The 18,214-nt window shown below is 39.3% G+C and overlaps 1 protein-coding gene and 1 pseudogene across 4 annotated transcripts in view; one reads left to right on the top strand and one right to left on the bottom strand.

Annotated features, from left to right (window-relative positions):
* Asb3 (ankyrin repeat and SOCS box containing 3) overlaps nt 1-18,214 on the bottom strand; it is a 148,027-nt gene that overhangs the window by 82,633 nt on the left and 47,180 nt on the right. The window lies entirely within an intron of this gene.
* On the top strand, nt 1,999-16,596 carry LOC108490204 (annotated as a pseudogene).

The following is an 18,214-nucleotide window of genomic DNA, read 5'->3' as shown; positions in this document are numbered from 1 at the left end:
CCAATGACTTTATAGACATACACAGGTGCCAAGGAGCTCAGAAATTAACCGTCACTAGTAATAATCAAATATATAGAGATTAGAAACGCATGTGCAAACATCCTAATGTCAAATGAATTTTTCTGTATGAAACTGTGTATTTTAATAATGAAATGGAGATCTTTATTAAAGGTTAAAACCTCATTTAATTTCATGTCTTATAGGGTTTATATGGAGTACAATATTGTATAACTGTATTAACTCAACTGTAAATCTAATAATTTACAGCCAATTTTGAAAGAGAAGCACCTTAGCTCTGGAAATTGTTATTGAATATGTCAATGCTGTTGTAATGAAATGTTTCTTCTAAGTATGTGGTTATTAAACAAATAATAAACCGGGGAAAGAAACAGGAAAAAAATAAATAAAAGGAAAAAAAAGAGTAAAAATAAATTGGTTTATCTGGGCCAACTGTATAGCCTTAAACACCCAAAAGGAAAGTATAACCAAAGATTAAAGGGGCAAATATAATTTTTAAAAGTCCACATGCATAGCTAAAGGCTACATAACAAGCAACAATACCAGATAGGAGATACCTTCTTTTGAGTTGTTGGCCAGGGCAGCCAAAGGGATTCCCAGATGATAGTAACCCAGCATAGAACTGGGAAAATGAACAGCAGACCCTAATCTTATCTAAAGGAATATTGACAACTGATTACCACTAGATGAGGAACAGTTGACCCTCCTAAAACAAAGACCTCTAGATAGGTTGACTAGATTTACCAGAAGGACAAGTAGTGGGGAATGGCTAGGGGTGCCAAAAAAACAGCAGACAGTAGCAGGGATATCACAGTATAAGGGCTCTAGTGGAGGGAGGGACACTATGGGAGGGTGCCATCTGGGAAGTGGGTGTTTAGTTGAATAAGATGGTTTGGGATGTTCTGTGTGATATACACATACACACAAAAAAAATCAACAAATTTTTAAAAATGCATTATATTTGAGGAGGAAGCATGGAAATTTACATCATGTTATTTAGTATAGGTGATAAACATTACCACTGAAATCTACCCGTTGACTTTGACACACGTGCAGCGGGCAGGCAGAGTGCAGCTCATTAGCCATGTAGCAAGATTATCAGGCTGGCAGCACCTGTTTTTGGGCTCACCATACTTTAGAGTTGGGGTAAACAAGCGGGATTCACGAGCCTTGGCAATCAGCCAAGAGTTGAAGTAAACAGCACAAGGTTTGGCAGCCAGCCAGGGCTCCATCTTTGGCTGGCTCGGCTGTGCTCGCTTCCCACATTGTATAACTGTATTAATTCAACTGTGAACCTAGAAGCTTACAGCCATTTGTGAAAGAGATGTACTCTTGCTCTGGAGTATGTTACTGAATATGTTAAAGCTGTAATGAAATGCTTCTTCTAATCATGTAGTTATTAAAATTTTTTTAAATAAATAATGATTTTTTAAAAACTGCAAAAACCTGGGCTGAACACTGTCACTGTCAGAGGGCTTTGTCTAAGGTGAAATTTCAGAATGATGAGCTAGGATGTCTGGCAGAAGAAATATCTGAGTGACAAAGTGATCAAAGCGTTGCATGGCTTCCTCTGGTCACTTACAGTAAAAATCAAAGAGAAGCAACTGAAGCATGGGATTTATAGTCAAGGGAAGAGCAGTAAGAAGATCTGGAAAATTTGCAGCCTGATTATGTAAAGAGTGAAAATGTATCTTTAGAAGAACAAACTGGTATGGCTGAGTATCAATTTACTAGAGAGATTAGTATGGATGTAAGTGGGCCAGGTACTGTTCAGCAAGACAGGAGGAGGAAGACCCTGAAACCCCTTCATCTTTTATGCCTGCCCTCTTACCTCAGGCCTTGTAGGAGGCTAGGCCTGAGACCAACAGCGCAGGCGTGCCCTGCTTCCTGTTGATGAGCAGGAAGGCGCAGTTTTGGGCTTATGGCCCAACCTGATTCCTGCCGAGAGCCCTGGACACTACTGACGTGTGACACAAGCCAATGGAAAAGAACACCTCGGACTCAGGGGCCAATCGGGAGGCAAGGAGGGGTATAAAGGAACCTCCCTTGTATGCAGTAAATGAGAGCTCTGCTTGCAACACAGTGAGCCTCCTGGTGTCTGTGTCGTTGACTCGTGCCTACTCGCCCCCTGCCCCCGCGGTGGGAGAGGTGACGGGCACACTGCAACAAGGCCTAGGCTCAAGGTGGGTACAGTGATTTCAAGGGATGGGCCAAAGGCACCTTTACAAACTCACAGCCTACAGATACCTCAACTCTGCAGCCTGCATCCTTGGTCATCCATCTCAGGGAGGCCCAGATACAGTTTAACCTATCACCACACAAAGTTCCAACAGTATACCTTAGCAGTACCCACATGCTAATTCTGCAAGCACAGAGAATACAAGGCTGTGGGGATATAGCAACCTCCATTTAGACTCAGCATGGAGCCCAGGATTATTCTCCAACTTTAAGGCTTAGTGTTGAAGTCTTGAGACAAGAGCTCAGTAGTAAAGTATCTGCTGTGCAAGACCTGAGTTTGGATCCCAGCACTCAGACAAAAGCTGAGGATAGGGGTATATATCTATAACTCTGGCACTGGAGGGGCAGGGGTGGAGAAAACAGGCAGATTCTATGGACTCATGGGCCAAGATACCCAAATCAATGGGCTCCAGGTTTAGTGAGAGACTCTATCTCAAAAAATAAGGTGAAAGACCACCAAAATGGCTCAGTGCTTGCTTTGTAAGCCCAAAGACCTGAGTTCAATTCCCAGAACCCACAAAAAGGTAGGCGAGAATCAACTCAACAAAGTTATCCTCCTACTCCACATGGATGCCACACATGCACATCACTTACACAAACAGTAAGAATAATAATAAACAAAATTAAATGAGTAAGGGGGACCAATCAAGGAAGACACTCAACGTCAACCTCTGGCCTGCATACACATTTACGTATGTACACCTACATGACACATGCCCATATAAGTACACATACACAAGACTCAATGCTGTCTCTGTGCCCCTTTGAAGATGGTAATGTCCATCCTACAGTGACCCATTCACTGTATTCTAGAAGTAGATAACTTGCTTTGTTCTCACAGACTCATGTATGGAAGAAACTTGAGGATTTATCTGCCTTGCATCTCACTCACATCTGCTTCAGATGATCTGAATTTTGGACTTTTGGGTTACTATTAGAACAAGTTAAAACTCTGGGACTAATGGAATGGAGTGAAATATATTGTGAGAAGGATATGACTCTAGGGATCAAGGGCAAAATGTCTGAATGTACCTTCCGAAGTTTAGCTATTAGAAACAGATCTTTAATGCAAGAGTGCTGTAAAGTGAGGCCTAATAAACAAAATGTATAAATACACATACTGGGCATATTAGAAGAGAAAAAAACAGAAGTGGTTCCCCCTAAATTAATGTCAGACATCAATCACGGATCCAGGAGGCTTAGAGAACACCAAGAAATAAATGTAGAAACCAAAAAAACAAAGAAAAAAAAATCATGCACTGGGTTAGAGAAATGGTTCAGTGGGTAAAGCACTTGCCACGTGAGCATGAAGATAAGAGTTCAGGTTCCTAGAACCCACGTATAGCTAGATTGCAATCCTACACCCTACAAAAAGATGGGAAGTGAGAAAGGAGAGTCTCCAGAAGCTCATGAACAGCTAGCCTGGGGTACGTAGGGGCAAGCAACAAAAAACCCTGCTTCAGACACCTGAGGGTGTTCACTGACCTCCATCCACATGAGCTCCACAATCATATACATATATATGCCTTTTTTAAAAGCTACATACAACTATATCATTTTCAAAGGACAAAAAAAAAAAAAATCCAGACCTAGGAAGATAGTACAGTTGGTAAAGTGTGTGCTCCACAAGCCTGAGGACCTGAGTTTGATCCTTAGCACCTACATAAAAAATTTGAACACTGCAGGGAGCACTTGCAATCCTAGTCCTGGGGAGGCAGAGACCAACAGATTCTGGGGCTCACTGGCCAGTCAGCCTAGCCTACTTGGCAAGATCTAGGTCAATTACAGTCCCTTTCTCATAAAACAAGACAGACAACTGAGGTATTACACTCAAGGCTGACCTACGCCTCCACACATCTGCACAGAGAGAGAGAGAGAGAGAGAGAGAGAGAGAGAGAGAAATGAATATCTTAAAAGAAGCCAGGTGGTAGACTTACCTAAGAACAAGGGTAATAACTGTGTCTGAGTCTTCCTCAGATACTATGGAAGCAAGAGGAAAGTACACTGAAACACTCCAAGTGTTGCAAGGAAAAAATTTCTGTCCCTCAGTTAATTAATTAAAAGTGAATGAGCAGGGCATTGACAGCATATGCCTTTAGTCCCAGCACTTGGGAGGCAGAGGTAGGCAGATCTTTGTTCTGGTCATGGTCATGGTTCATGGTCAGCCTGGTCTACCATATATGGCAAGTTTCCATAGTGAGACCCTGTTTCAAAAAGGGCGGGGGAATCAGAACCAAAACCAAGTGGGCTTTCACAAGCTTGTAATCCTAGCACTTTGGAGGCAGAGGTTGGAGGATCATGTTTAAGACCAGTATAGACTTCCTAACCCTGTCTTTAAAAAAAAGTGAAGGAAAAAGCACAATGATTTTGTCAGACAAACAAAAATTAACAGAATTTATTTTGAATATTGCTCAGAAACTCAGGAGGAATATTGAGAAAGGAATGCATAAAGGTGAAATAAACCTTTTGTTGTTGTTGGTTTTAACTGACCTAACATAAACTTGTTCTAAACACTAACAACAATAGCATATGCTTATGTATAACTACGCTTTTATCAATCAGCTTTCCATTACCATACCACAAATAATAAGATAACCAATTTATAAATAGAAAGGACTGCTTTCGGCTTACAGTATTGCAAGTTTTAGTCCATGATCGGTTGGCCCACTGTTTTGGGCCTATGGTCAGGCAGAACATCATGAAGGAAGGATATGTCAGAACAGAACTGCTCACTTCCTGGACAGGAAGTGAGATAAAGGTTTGGAGCCCCACCATCCTCTTTGAGGACATAGCTCCCACCAAGTTCCACCTCTTAAAGATTCCAATACCTCCCTGGGTATGGAAGAGCACCCACTCAGGAGGCAGAGGCAAACAGGGATCTCTATGAGATCAAGGCCAACATGGTCTACAAAGCGAATTCCAGGCTAGCCAGAAAGAACTACACAATGAGACCCGGTAAGAGCCAGGTTTGGCATAGGAACATAAGAAAACAGTTCCAGGGCTCTGGGAACTTGCTCATATGAACTTGCAACAATGATGACAGCATACATAAGACCCATGCAAATTCAGACAAAAACCCAGCATATAATTAGGCAGCAGGCCCCAAACTTAGCTGAGGAACTACTGGCAACTGATTATTGCAGGGTGAGGAGAGTTGGTCTTCTTTAAGGGAGTGGCTATAGATAGGCTGACTAGACTCAAGTGGGTGAACTTGCACACAGGGACACCTGGGTATAAAAACTTAACTCAATAGGCCTTTATATGACAGGATGCATGAAATCTGGTGGAGGGATATAGAGGGTGCAGATGAGGAAGGGGGGTCTAAATATGATTGAGATTTATTGTATGAAATGTACAAAAATTCAATTAAAAATATATTGAAAAAAATGAGAAAGAAACATGAGACCCTGTCTCAAAAAAAAAAAAGGCCTGGGCATGGTGGCACATGCCTTTAATCCCTACACTCAGGAGGCAGAGACAGGTGGACCTCTGTTTGAGGCCAGCCTAGTCTACATAGTGAGTTCCAGGCCAGCTGGGGCTACAGGGAAACCCTGTCTCAAAAAGACAAAAAATAAATAGTTTTTTAAAAAATGAAGACAAACATTTACCATATTTTATTAAAATTATACTTGTACTAAATTGTTTCAACTGTATCTTTTTATGCGGCTTATAATGACCCCTTATTTGTATCTATAAGTAGTCAAATGTCCAGATAAATTTATATATACTAAAAACCTATCCTTTCTGAGAAAATAAATAAGATTCCACTACCTCCAAATAACATGACTCTGGGCTCCTGTGGGATGAAGCCTTTCTACATGGACCTTTGAGGAACACTTCAGATTCAAACTGCAGCAATGTTTATACAGGTTTATCTATAAATAAAACTAATGACAGTACTGACACAAGACAGGAGGAAAGAATTGGCATTAATTTATTATAAGGTACTAAGAATACCTGTGAAATGCTACAGTGTTATCTAAATGTGAACCAGGATTAGTTTTAAATATACAGTAATGTAAACATTAGGACAACCACTGAAAGTGTTGAATAAAGAAAGGAGAAAAAGCACAACTGCCTCCTCCATATCCAGCAGATCATCCCCTACTCACAGTGTTCAGCTTTGCTCTTGTGCTTTTCCATGCCCTAATCTCAGCATACTTGAAATTAATTTTATTCACCTAATTTTGTAATAGGCAACTATAATTTAGGTATGTGTTCATAATCAATGTCAATCACAACTGATTAGCCTAAAAACCAAATAACATGTTTATGGCAAAATACTTCAGCAACTCAGTCATTACAGTAAGGCTGGAGAACTGTTTACTGTTAATTGAGGGCATATAACTATTAAACTGGAATATGTATCATATATGCATGTTTATATACAGTTTATTTTAGGAACTAAACTATATATCTTTTCAACAACACAATTATAGACACTTTTAAACTTAAAAGCAGTTCCACAATCATATAATGTTCAATAATGAAAAAGTTCAACAGAATATTACCAATAGACTATTGATAATTCTCAACTCAATGTTATCAAATTAAACAATGTTCTACTCATACTAGGTTAACAATATGCCACATGAGAAGAACACTACAGAATATTTTGAAGAAGGACGAGGAGAAAGAAATCATTTCATGGGTACAAATGCCCAGGACCAAGCATTTCAGAAGCACAAACTCTAAGTCCCCTTTACTGCTGTCTGGATAAGCAGCAACATGATCATCATATCCCCTACCAGAATCTTCAAATACTATGTGCACAACTAAGCGTAGCAGTCTGAGCATAAGACAGTATCTGGAGAACAAAGAAAAACTGACTCAACTCTTTTAAATCACATTCTTTCAAAACACCATTATCAATCCTTAAAAGCTCACTGGCCTCTTATCCTTCGAACACTGCTCCAGAATCGATGCATGAATAAGTAATGGTCACTACATGAAGAAAACTGATCGCTATGTTAAAGAAACATAAGGGAAATATAAACTAATTATGCTACAAGGGCCTTATTTAGATCCTGATTTCAACAAACTGATACATTTGAATATAATCAGTGAGATTTGAACATTAAGTGGATAACTAATGATTTACTTTATTATTTTTAAGTATAATAGTATGTATTATGCTTTTAAAAGGTCCTTCAGCCTGTGAAGATATGTATACAACTATTTTTGTTTTAAAATATATGATGAATGAGTCATGCCTAGAATCCTAGCACTGGACGACTGAGATTCCAGAAGAATTTCAAGTTCAAAGCCACCCTGGGATACGCACCAAGATCTGGTCTCAAAAAAAAGGATGGGATGTTAGGAAGTGGTTTGGTAATTAAGGGTGCTTGCTCTGCAAGCATGAGAACCTGAGGACTAGAGTTCAAATAAAAGTTGAGCACATAAAAAACTGGACACAGCTGCACATGCCTGTAACTCCAGCACTGGGTGAGAGATAGATGGATCTAGAGAACTGACTAGCCAACCAGCCTAGTTAAAAAGGTGTGCTTCCATCCAGTTCAGTGAAAGACCCTGTCTCAAGGCAATAAAACAAGAAAGCAATACAGTAAGACACTCAACATCTTTCTCTGGCCTCTATGTGTGTGCAAATGGGCATGCATATCAGCACATTCACATGCATGCACACACACATACACACAAGTAGATAAATAAGTAAATAACTAATAAAAAAATTGTTTTGGTCTTTCTGAGACAAGGTCTCCCTGTAGCCCCAAGCTGTCCTGGAACTCACTATGTAGATTAGGCTGGCCTTGAACTCACAGAGATCTGCCTGCCTCTGCCTCCCGAGTGCTGGGTTAAAGGCATGTGCCACCACGCCTGGCCACTAATAAAAAATTTTAAAACAAAAAAGTATACAGATATCCTAATTATCTTACTAAACATTCTTTTGAAAATACCTAATAAGCCTTCCTGTGTGTTCTAGAGAATTACTATAAATAATTTGTACCAACTGCAGACCACAATGAGATGAGGTTCTATATGCTGTAAAATACCCTCTGATTTTGAGATTCAGATTCTGATGGTAATTCTAAGAAACATCACAGTCAATGAGGCTGCAGTGAACAGTGTAACCACAAGCTGTCCATCTCCTTTGGTTATGGAAGGAGACTAGTGATTCCTGAGAGATGACAGAAGTTGCCATGTAGTCTGCTAGGATATTTGAGTTATGTACAAATTTTCAATAGCATCTATGCCTTTTTGAGTTCGACATGCACTCTATTCTCCATTATGTACTTCATTCTTCTACACAATTCTACAGTACAATGTTCTTTCCATTATATCAGTTTATGTAAAGCTGCTCTCACTACACCTTTTAGGAACCAGAAGCAGTGTTCCTAAGTTTATTATCTACTGCATTTCTCTGGTCCCATGCTTACACTGACATCTGGTGGCATCAGGATCGAAACTACAATGCAATGACTTTTTCTTTTTTTTTTTTCTTTTCTACTGTTGTTAACAGAATAACTACATAACCTCAAGTTTGTGTTTTTCTAAGGCTTTACCTATATCTACAACAGAACTATTTAAGGACCATTCTAACTCCAATTAATAGCACACATTAGTTTTCAGCGTTTCAGGCAATGTGACTAGCAAGGAAATAGAATTTATTATTTCAAAACTGTCAGTGTAAGCAAGAATGTCCGTTGTTACTCAGTTCCTAACTAAAGTTTATAATCATGATTATAAAATGAGGCTTCCCCATCAAAAATCAATACAATCTTTGTCTAAAATTATAAAGTTACACTTCTGTCTTAGAAATTTCCTCATATATTTCCAGTGACTAACAATCTTAAAGATACATACTGACGGGAAAATCCCGACTTCATGGTGTAAGAAAAAGGTCACAGTGACAATCCCAATGCAGTTTTACAGACAGTCACTGATGCTTCTCATGGTATCTGACAGCTAGAGGGAAGTCTAATGGCCATTTAGATATCAGTGATTATGACAAGAAAAATATATCCTTCAACTACAAACAAAAAAAATCCTAAAATTCTATCTTCCTGAATAGCATAAAATTAAGAGAAATACTGAATTTAAAACAATATCCCTTGGGGGCTGGAGAGATGGCTCAGGGGTTAAGAACACTGGCTGTTCTTAACCCAGGTTCGAATCCCAGCACCCACATGGCAGCTAACAACTGTCTGTAACTCAAGTTCCAGGGGGATCCAACAGCCTCTTCTGTCCTCTGCAGGCATTGCACGACATGGGTGCACTTACCTACATGCAGGTAATATACGTGTACACATAAAATAAAAATAATAAATAAAATAAAAAAATAATATCCCTAAGCAATAGGGAATGTGGCTCAGTGATGAGAGTAATTATGTAGCATATATAAGATCCCAGATTCAGTTACTACTACTGAAAAATAAAGAAAAGTAAAATTAACAGCCCTAAACTTACTCTTTCTTCTAACAATGCCTTCTTCTCCAAAAGCTGTAACAATAAATACTATAATTTTTACTATTATTCAAGTTTTTAAGTCATAAAAAAGAAAGATTTTTAGGAAAGAATCTCATTATAGGAACCAATTTTTTAAGTAATGATCCATAATGTGACTTACTAAAATCAATTACCACTCTGAGGATTCCTTATCAAAGTAGAGAGAGAGGAGAGAGAGGAGAGGGAGAGGGAGAGGGAGAGAGGGGAGAGAAAGAGAGAGAGAGAGAGAGAGAGAGAGAGAGAGAGAGAGAGAGAGAGATCCATTACCCTTAATTCCAAAGACTGTTGTTTATGTAGGGGCAACACTTTTTTTTTTCAGCCATACTAACCAGTAATAATCATGTGTAAGTGGTTGACAGACAGCAGCAGTGAATCCGGAATGAAGAGATCATTGCATGAATTATATAACTAAACAGCTTAGATAGCCAAATGGGCATGAGACACAGCAGTGCTAATCAGTATCATCCATGAACTGGCTGTTAATCTGCAAACTGCTTGCTGTCAGTCCACAAGGTAAGACTTTACCAGAATGAAAATCAACTGTAACCCCTAAGTATTATCTTTAGTTCAGCTGATATTTTTCTTGAAGCAAGAAGACGTCACTGATGAAGGAAGCAGTCTGCTAGCTTACATTCTGGCTCAAACTTCTTACATAAATAGACTGAGGCTGAGTGGCATTAACTGCTCCATGGTTCTTAAACAGAACACAGACTGTACTACGTGTTGAAGAAGAGCATTAGAAGGAACTTGTTTAGGTCATAAATTGAACTACTCAATTATTATAAAAAGAACAAATGCTAAAATCAAGAATTCATTTACTTTAAGAATTATTATAAGCATCCAATCTTAAAATAGTGATACAATACAAGCATTTCCATTTACTTTTCTTAAAAGTCATCCAAAAGTGGGGCTGGAAAAAAGACTCAGTGGTTAAGCAGCACTGGCTGCTCTTGCAGAGGACCCAGCACCCACAAGGTGGCTAACAATCATCCATAACATCAGTTCCAAGAGATCTGATGCCCTCCCTGGCCTCCATGGGCATTGTATGCATGTGGTGTACTTACATACATGCAGGCAAAACACAAGCACTCACGCATGCACACACACGCACACATACACAAATCATCCAAAAGCAATTAATTCAAAATCAGCAAGGAAAATGAAATAAAAACACTCTTTCCAACTAAGCAAAATTAGGATCCTAGTATTAAAAAAAAAAAAAAAGTTGGAAAAGAGTCTCCAAAAGAATGATGATTAATCCTGTATGCTTTTCAGGAAAAGCTGGCAAAGTACACTTCTTAAAGGTGAAGAGGGACTGGAGGGATGGCTCAGCAGTTACAAGTGCTGGTTGCTCTTGCAGAGCACCCAGGTTCAGTTCCCAGCTAACAATCATCAATAATTTCAGTATTAGGGAATCCAACACCCTCTTCTGGCCTCTGTGAGCACCAGGTACACATGTGGCACACATATAAATGCAGGCAAAACACTCGTACACATAAAAATAATACATATAAACATATACATTGTTTTTTTTTGAGACAGGGTCTCCCTGTAGCCCTAGCTGGCTTGGAACTCACTATGTAGACCAGGCTGGCCTTGAACTAACAGAGACCCTCCTGCCTCTGTCTCCCAAGTGCTGGAATGAAAAGCATGCACCATCACGCTCAGCATAAAATACTCTTTTTTGAAAAAGATGAGGTGTTTGATCTTGTGTTCTTAGAATAACTATTCTAAGCCCAGTTGAAATGTGATGATCAGGGTCTAGAGTGACGGCTCAGCAGTTAAAAACACTTGTTGTTTTTCCAGAGGACCAAGGTTCAATTCCTAACACCCACATCGCGGCCAGCAACTGCCCATAACTCAAGTTCCAGGGGACTGGATACCCTCTTCTTGTCTCTGCAGGCTTTGCACAACACAGGTGCATTTACATACATGCAGGCAACACACTCATACACATAAGATAAAAACAATAAATATTTTTTTAAAAAAGAAATGTGACTATCAAAGGAGTTGGGTCTAAACAAGGAATCATACACAGAAGCTATATTCACAATTCTGTCTCAGTTATCACAGAAAGCAAACTGATTTGTAAAACCTCCCACTGGCTGGTAAATAGTTATAGGTGAGTAAACTCATATCCCAAACCCTTACTTGAAAAGAAAAGCTGTAGCTAATATGAACTATGTCCCTTGTTCCTTCCCCCTATAAACCTCCTGAAAACAGCTGGTCAAGCAACAATATATATTTCTAACACAAATCATCACAGAAGAACCAGCACAAATACATATACAAGAAAAAAGAAAATTACAGGAAAAACAATAAACCAAAACCATAAACTTTCTTCTTAAAAATACTGCCACAAGGTGAATAAAAACTGGGGTTACTGATCAGTCAAATCTGACAATGAAATGACAGACTGAATATGTGTCTGATGGTAAACAGGAAAGACAATACTCAGCTCCCTAACTGCTTACATTAAAGAATTAAAAGATATTGTCCTAAAACATAGAAGGGTATGATATAAATAAAAAGTTGCATCAAGAAACATAAAAATATTCCACAAGGCCATAATGATACTTTTGTATGTAAATTAAAAATAAAAATTAAATAAGAAACATAAAACTATGTAAATACAGATAAAAGGAAACACTTGAAAATAAAATTAACACTTTTTCCATAAAACTTTTAATAAATGCCATACCTTTATCCATGAAAAATCAAATTTATATTTTCAGTAGCTAAGATGCCCTCAAGTAAAAACATATCACAATCCCTAAGAGATAATTAATCTTACAGTTGAAGAACTGAAAAATAACTCTAAAGATCACCAGAATATGTATCAAGATATAAAAAAAGTAAACTCATAATTCCTATCATCTCAGAAGTTAATTCTTATGAATTAACATTTATCCATGAAGATACTAGTAAAAAGTAAAGCATGTGACAGTTCAATTTCAGAATCAGCAGAGTCAGAGTTAAAAGATGTGCCACGTAAGCTGACATATGACACATTTCACAGTTCAATATTGAAACAGGCAGCCTCACATAACACTGTTTATGAAACACTTCGTTCTTATTAAACATTACTGCTATGCTTAACACTGAAGGTTACACAGAATAAGCAGAGACTCAGAGGAACAGTAAACAATCCTTCAAACACCAAAAGTGTGTGCTGTGCAGGTCCCATAGAAATTGTTCTATGAAGTCACACTGGGTTGAAATGGAGCCTCCCTTTGTCAAATTTTTTTATATATAACAAGAATAAGTCCTATTTCCTAAATAATTAGCTAGGTTTTCTCTTATAAGTCATATTTATAAACAAGGTTATTTTTCATTTGAAATCAATTTTTTATATACCTGTGGTTAGATTATTTGCTGTCTGTATACATAGTTAAGGGGTCAGGAGCAGGAAATGGACAGAGAAGACAAAGAAATAGGAATCAAGACAGGAGAGATGGTACATGCCTGTACTCACAGAACTCAGAATTACTTAATACCACAAGATTAAGATTCCCAAAATAATACAAGCTCTTTCCATGGCCCTTGATTATCTCCCAGAACTTGAAGGTAAGACCCTATTACTGAAAACAGGACATACTTCAGACACAGGATTGAAACAATGGAGCTAGAACTGACCTGGCAGCCTCCTCCCTGAAGACTAGGTCTCATGGTATCAGAGGATACGATACAAGCTGCTAAGAAGGGAAAAAATTCAATCAATGGTCCAAACCCAGATGTAAAACCTAATAACCACAACAGTGACTGGCACAGCAAATATCTCCTGGTACAGTAGTGGCGCTTTTTTTTTTTTTTTTTTTTTTTTGAGACAGGGTCTCCCTGTAGCCCCAGCTGTCCTGGAACTCACTATATAGACTAGGCTGGCCTTGAACTCACAGAGATCCACCTGCCTCTGCCTCCTGAGTGCTGGGATTAAAGGTGTGCACCACCATTTTATTTTGGGGGTAATCAACAGTTATCCAATTGGACTTAAAGCCTGCTCAAGGGGAGGGAACTCGTGTGGTACTGTAAACACAGCCAAAAATACGTGGCTGGAGAGGTGATACATACATCCTAAAGAAAAATCTTCATCTGTCACATCCCTAGTGAAAAGTAATTTCTTACTGTATGCAAAATATGGATCCTTATATTTACAGACAAGTATACCTCTCACCACTCATCAAAGAAACTTCTTTATTCAACAGATGGAGACTATAATAGAGGTCCACAAACTGGGCAAACACAGAGAATAAGTGTCTGTGAGACATCTACCCCTAAATGGCACATCTACAATAAAACCTATATACCTAAGGCTCACAGCACATAGAGGAACAAGGGGTAGACAGAATAATAATGCCTCTCTCAACTCTCATCAGTGAAGCTTCCTTATGCAACAGAAGGTGATTAACACAGAAAGCCACAACTAGCAAAAATGTAGAGAATAAGAGACTACAGAGTGTGAGTCCCTGGATAGGGCTCCTATATTAAACCTCTGCACCCAGGGCTCAGTAACCATTGTGGAAGAGAGGGTGGAAAGACTGTAGGTGGATAACCACAAGGAAACAGGGTTTTCCACTCAGCTGAGAACTTGCTCATATTAACTTACAGCAATGGTGAAAGCACACACAAGACCCATGCAAATTCAAACCAGACAAAAATCTAGCAGAGAACTGGAGAAATGGATAAGCCTCAACCTTAGCTGACAAACCATTGGTAGCTGATCACTGCTGGATGAGGGAGAGTTGGTCTTTGTCAAGAGGGTGATACTAGATAAGCTGACCAGGCTCCAGTGGATGAACTCAAATGGAGGGACATCTGGGGACACAAATTTGACAAAACAGGACTTACGACATACAACACAATGCATGAAATCTGGAGGGGGTCTATGGGAGGGGAAGAGTGCAGATAGTGGAGGGGGGTATAAATATGATTAAGATATACTTTATGAAGCCGGGCATGGTGGCACACACCTGTAGTCCCAGCACTTGGGAAGCAGAGGCAGGTGGATCTCTGTGAGTTCAAGGCCAGCCTGGTCTACAATAGTGAGTCCCAGGCCAGCTGGGGATACAGGGAGACACTGCCTCAAAAAGAAAATCCCCCCCTCCCAAAAAAGACAAGCACTTAAAAGGGGGAAGAAGGGGGGAGGGGAAGGAAGGGGAACGGGAGAGAAGAAGGGAAGGGAAGGGAAGGAAAAGGAAAAGGGGAAAAAAGAAAAGAAAATTCAATGGTCAAATACACTTCAAAGTGCTGGGTTAAAGTGTTACATGTGAGATCTCAAGAGATCTCCATTTTTTCATGCAACAAGTTACTCACTGAACACTCACCATTTTCAAGGCACTGACTGATGGGGCTACAACAAGACAAAATCCCTGCCTTCACAGAAAATTCCTTTTAGTGTAAGGGACAGACAATAACTAAGAAAATAACTATGTCCAGCAATAAGAGCTCTGAAGAAACTAAGAGCTCTGAAGACACTAGTCTTACAGAGTGCTGGATAGAGTAAGCCACATAGTTCATGTTGGCATGGTTTTCTACATTGAGAGATGGCACACACAGCCTTCCAAATACATATCGTCAATAAACATCTCTTTAACAGTTCACCACATCAGTTTAGGCAATATTTTACCACAAATGAACACAAAATCTGGATTGAGATTCGGCCTGTCTGGCTCCTCAAGCAACACAATGGCACTGACAAGAACAGTGCTTTATGAAAAGCAGCAAAAAGAGAGCCAAGGAGAAAGTGACTGATTCAGTTTCTAAGAAAGACTAGTATGATGTGAACACACAAGCTATGAATATTTACAATACTGGAAAAACCACTAGTGACAAGGTCTCAAGGACCCAACGCTGCATCTGATAACCTCAAGGGACATGTGTTTAAAATGAGCCTTGCTGATCTACAGAATGATGAAGTTACATTTAGAAAATTACCAATTGCAGGGCTGGAGAGATAGCTCAGCAGTTAAGAGCACTGACTGCTCTTACAGAAGAGCAGAAGACCTGGGTTTTAATCCCAGGACCCACATGGTGGTAACAATCATCCATAACTCTAGTTCCAGGGGATCTGAAGCCCTTTTCTTTCCTCTGAGGGCACTGCATGATGCAGGTGCACTAACATACATGCAGGCATAACACTCATACACATAAAATATAAATATACATAAATAAATAAAATTACCAATTACTGAGGATGTTCAGGATAAAAATTGTTCAATCTAACTCCCATGGCATGGGCTTTACTCGGGACAAAAATATATTCCATAGTCAAAAACTGATAGACCAAAGCCAGGCGTGGTAGAGCACACCTTTAATCCCAGCACTACAGAGACAGAGGCAGGTGGGTCTCTGTGAGTTCAAGGCCAGTCTGGTCTACATAGCAAACTCCAGACCAACTGGGGCTATAGAGAGACATTGTCTCAAAACACAACAAAAAAAAGCAGACCATGATTAAGGCTCATGTTGCTGTAAAGACAACCAAAGGTTATTTGCTTCATATGTACTGTTTGTTTTACTAAAAATCACAACCACCAGATAGATATGAAAGACCTCATACGTTCAACACCAACAGGTCTACCAGATCTGAAAGAAGATGATAGAAATCATGACCAGAGAGATTCAGACAGATTACTTGAAATAAATAGTTAATAAACTGATTCTAGATGGCACTGGAAAATGCACAGAAAAGACTTGCCAGTCTATTTATCTTCTTCATGGTGTCTCCATTAGAAAAGCGAAAATACGCCCAAGTTTACATGGAGAAAACTCAAGGATGGAGCTTCATGGGGAAGGTACTAAGTCTAGAAAAACTACTGGTGATAAGACAGGTGCTAAAGCTGAGCTGACAGATAGGAATCACCAGTTCAAGAATCTGTTTAAAATTCAGAATTGGAGACCAGGCCTCCAATTAAAGGTGGCACACGCCTTTAATCCCAGCCCTCAGGAGGCAGAGGCAGGCAGAGCTCTGTGAGTTCCAAGCCAGCTGGGGCTACATGGAGACCCGTCTCATAAAGACCAAAAATAAAAAATTTAGAATTGGGGGGTGGGGTGCTGGGGAGATGGCTCCGTGAACAAAGTACTTGCCATGCAAGTCTGAGGAACAGAGTTTGGACCCTGAGCACCCATATAAATGTCAAGGGGCACTATAGTCACCTAAAATCCCTGTGCTTGGTAGGTGGAGATGAGATCTCAGAAAAGCTGACTAGCTAGACTGGCCAAATCAGTGGGCTCTCAGTTCAGTCAGAGACACCTGCCTCAGTAAGTAAAATGCAGAGCAATCGAGGAAGACACCAGACATCAACCTCTGGCCTACACACACACACACACACACATACACACACACACACGTACACATGCACAACACACACATGCACATACAAAAACTCAACTTTTTTTTTCCTTGAGTCTGGGTCTCCCTGTAGCCCCAGCTAGCCCTGAAACTCACTATGCAGACCAGACTGGCCTCAATCTCACAAAGATCCACCTGCCTCTGCCTCCTGATGCTGGGATTAAAGGCATACACTACCTCACCCAGCTAAAAATTCAGATTTTAATAATGACAAATAAAAAGTCCTATTTGTGAATAAAAATAAGATTAAGATTCAAATAGAGTTCTGTTCTTAATCCAATCTTTAGTTTCCTTATCTGCAAAAGTGAGAGTAACAGTATAAATCACAGAATCATAGTGAAGAGTAACTGATCTAATTAATGAAAAACACCCAACACAGGTATTCAATTTCTTGGTATTCAATTTCTTCTCAATAAATATTACTGTTACTATTAAAGTACTCTGCACCTGGGGTCTTCTATTATTCAAGGATACAAACTTTTCCCTATTTTGAAATCTTAAATTTCTATTTCTTTGGGAGTTTTTGTTTTTGCAAGAGTCTCACTCTGTAGCACAGGTTGACCTGGAACGTGCCATGTAGCACAGGCTGGCCCTTTTAGTTGTGCTCATCCTTCTGCCTCCCAAGTGCTAGGATTATAGTTATGAGTACCACATCAAGTTTACTTTCTATGGTTTTTTTTGTTTGTTTGTTTTTTGTTTTGTTTTTTGGTATTCTGAGACAGAGACCCCCTACAGTCCCAGGTGTCCTAGAATTCACTATGTAGCTCAGTCTAGCCTCAAATTCAGAGATCCACCTTCCTCTGCCTCCCAAGTGCTTCAGATTAAAGGCATGCACCACCACTCCAGGCCTTTACTTTCTATTTCTTTTATAGCACTTAATTTACTGTTTACTACTCTATATGGAAGACTACTCTATATGGGAGAGAGCAACTAAAATAGTTTATGCATAGTTGGATATCAATAAACATTCACTCTGTTGTACAGGATATTCAAAGTGAGTTAAATGAAGATGTGCAGGTAAAAGAAAAGTTTGGTATTAAAAAAGCAATCACTGTTTTAGGAAACTCAAACCATATTACACTACAGTTCTTGTAACATATTCAAAACACTTTCACAAATTAACATTACAAGTAATGACCCAAATTCTTC

This window comes from Nannospalax galili, unplaced genomic scaffold (genome assembly GCF_000622305.1).
Source record: "Nannospalax galili isolate Female #2095 unplaced genomic scaffold, S.galili_v1.0 scaffold286, whole genome shotgun sequence".
NCBI lineage: Eukaryota > Metazoa > Chordata > Mammalia > Rodentia > Spalacidae > Nannospalax > Nannospalax galili.
This window is presented reverse-complemented; position numbering and strand designations above follow the sequence as displayed.